This window comes from Vicugna pacos, chromosome X (assembly GCF_048564905.1).
Source record: "Vicugna pacos chromosome X, VicPac4, whole genome shotgun sequence".
Lineage (NCBI taxonomy): Eukaryota > Metazoa > Chordata > Mammalia > Artiodactyla > Camelidae > Vicugna > Vicugna pacos.
Genome location: NC_133023.1, coordinates 15,685,223 through 15,688,293, shown reverse-complemented (window position 1 = coordinate 15,688,293; position 3,071 = coordinate 15,685,223).

Below are 3,071 nucleotides of genomic sequence, written 5' to 3'. Positions count from 1 at the left end.
GGGCTGGAGAGGGCAAAATATTGCTAGAGTATGGGCTGTAAAACTGATAATGCCAAATCTTTAAGCGCCTCCCAAATGTCTCTCTCAGGCAACAGACGCAATCATTTTCTTCAGAAGAATCCTGTGTCATTGGCCTCCTCAGGGACAAAGCTTAGCTGATAACTGATTAGCATCGAGTCAGGACCCAGGGACCTTGGAGGCAAGGTGGGCAGAGGAGAGGCATTGCCCAAGTTGAGGACCTTGTAGAGAGGGCACAGTTGAGGCCAGATTGAGCTGATGTAAAAGTAAATGGATCTTGGTGTTTATAAGTTTGGGGAGGCACAGTACGCACAATGGGGGCCACTTATCTCAAATTATGAATAAATTAGACATTGTATTAAAGACTTTAAACCCAACATATGATGAGTTACCTATCTTGTCTTGCCTGAATTGGCTTAGTTTCACCTCTGACTGGGCTTCCATCTGTGGTCAGGTCTATCAGTAAGGAGTTCTCACACTTTTTTGTGCCATGAGCCCCTTTGACATATGATGAAGCCTATGAATTGAAACCTCTTCTCAGAATAATGGTTTTAAATGTGTAAAATAAATTATGCACGATTGCAGAGGAAACCAGTTATACTGAAATATGGTTATCAAAATACTTATGAAACAAGTCTGTGATATAGTGAGATAGTGTTTCTTTATTAAGCTTTTAAAATCCAAGATCCAGTAGTTAGTCTGCAAACTGTCGTAATTTCAATGTAGTGATGAGCATAAACAATGTTTAGATGTCTGCATCAATTGTAATGTGATATGAAAATGTCTCTGATTCCTATTGATGGTGAAGTCACAGGTACAGCTAATGCTAGTGTGGTTTTTTGCCTACATTCATATTTGAAGGAAATCCTCAATTTCACTTAGAGGTTTGTGAAAATAAAAACGTAAATTTTCTCCCACTTATGTTCACAAAACCCTGAATTTTATCCACAGATCTCTACTGGTCAGTACAGATGCGATCTCACATTTTTAGTTGCTTGGGGTAGATATAAAAGCTATTATAGAGGCGAGGGTATAGCTCAGTGGTAGAGTGCATGCCTAGCACGCACGAGGTCCTGGGTTCAATCCCTAGTACCTCCATTAAAACAAACAAACAAACTTGATCCCCCCCCCAACAAAAAATAAAAATAAAGTAAAAGCTATTATGGGCTGAACTGTGTCTCCTTCAAATTCATATGTTGGCATTCTCATCTCTAGTACCTCAGAATGTGACTATATTTGGAGACAGAGCCTTTAAAAAGGTAGTTAAGGTAAAAAGAAATCATATGGGTGAGCCATAATCCAACATGACTGGTGTCCTTGAAGAGAAGATTAGGAGACGCACACATACACGGAGAAAATCACTTGAAGACACAGGGACAAGACGGCCATGTATAAGCTGAGGAGAGAGATCTCAGAAGACACCAACACTGCTGACACCTCGACCTCAGGCTTCTGGCGTCCAGAGTTGTGAGAAAGTAACTTCTGCTATTTAAGCCATGGAGACTGCGGACCTTTGTTATGTAGCCCTAGCGGACTGATACATCCTCTGAGCGCCCCCCTGGGTAGAAGAACTACGTCATTCTCCCCGGTGAGGAGGGGTAGGGGGCTCGGAGTTTCCCAGGGAGGCAGAGCACGTGTGAAGACCTAAAGTCCAGAGAGGGCATGTAGCTCCATGTAGTGGATGCATGGAGTAAGGAAGGTAATCAATTAAAAGATAGTATCCAGATTAATAAACATCTTGATTGACTGAAAGATAATATTTAACAGTAGTAGTAATGCTGAAATTATGACTTTGTAAAGCACTTTATGGCATTCCAAACTTATTCACATATATTAACTTTCTGACCCTAAGTCAACTGTTGGAGATCAGTACTACAACCAATCTTATTATTATACAGATGAGGACATTGAAGTTCTCCAAAGTTAGGTTCTAGTGTGATTCAGAAAACAGACTCCATAATTATACAGTGAAAGAAAACTTGATTAATATTAATAGTAGTTGCTATGAAGTAAAAGTTAGTTTTTATGGAGTAAAAACTGACAGAGCTAATCACAGATTCTCAGTATGAAACGGACTCTAAGATAGTCATCCAAGTTTAGGATGCATTAACGGCAGTATAATGTCTAGATCTACACTGTCCATATTGGTAGCTTTTGGCTTCATATGGCTAATTAAATTTAAAATAACTAAAAATAAGTTAAATGTTCACTTCCTGAGAAACATCAGCCACATTTCTAGTGTTCAATAGCCATATGTGGCTAGTGGCTACTGTATTAGACAGTGCAGACATAGAACATTTCTGTCATCACAGGAAGTTCTACTGGATAGCACTGTTCTGGATCAAAGTAATAGTCCAGTGAGTAGTCAGATAATATTTGGTATAATATTACATGGTAACTAATATAATATTACATGGTAACTAATTATCTTCACATATAATTTTTGAAGATATAATTTATTGGTCTTCTACTATGAGGAACTGAGTCTGATTCTGGTGCTTAATGTATAATATCTGTAATTGTCTCAACAACTTGGCAAGATGATCTTTTTGCTCCATTTTGTATATGAGAAAAATAAGGTCAACTAGTTAGTAAGAGATAGAGATAGGACTTGAACCCATAGCTATTCCACTAAATGCTGTTTTCTTTTTTTTTTTAAATTTTTTTGGTGGTGGGGGAGGTGATTAAAATGCTGTTTTCTACTATCACATCATATGGAAAAACAGTCCAGTTTATTCCACAATGTTATGGAGGGTGGACTTGTAATCAGTGGTGGAAATTGCAGGAAGGCTGATTTTAGTTCATCTAAGGAAGAACTTTATAACAATAACAGTGATTCAACAATGAATTTTGGAACCTTGGGTGAGGGTCTCTGAAAGTATTTGGGCTGAGAACCATAAGCTGTTGGAAAGAAGACCTTTTTTTAAAATCTAGTTTGAGGGTTAGACTAGATGATCCTAAGATTTCTTCCAACTCTAACGGTCTATATAATAGTTGAATAACATTACATAATGAGATTTGTAATCATTTAATGTAATCATTTAATGCCCTTC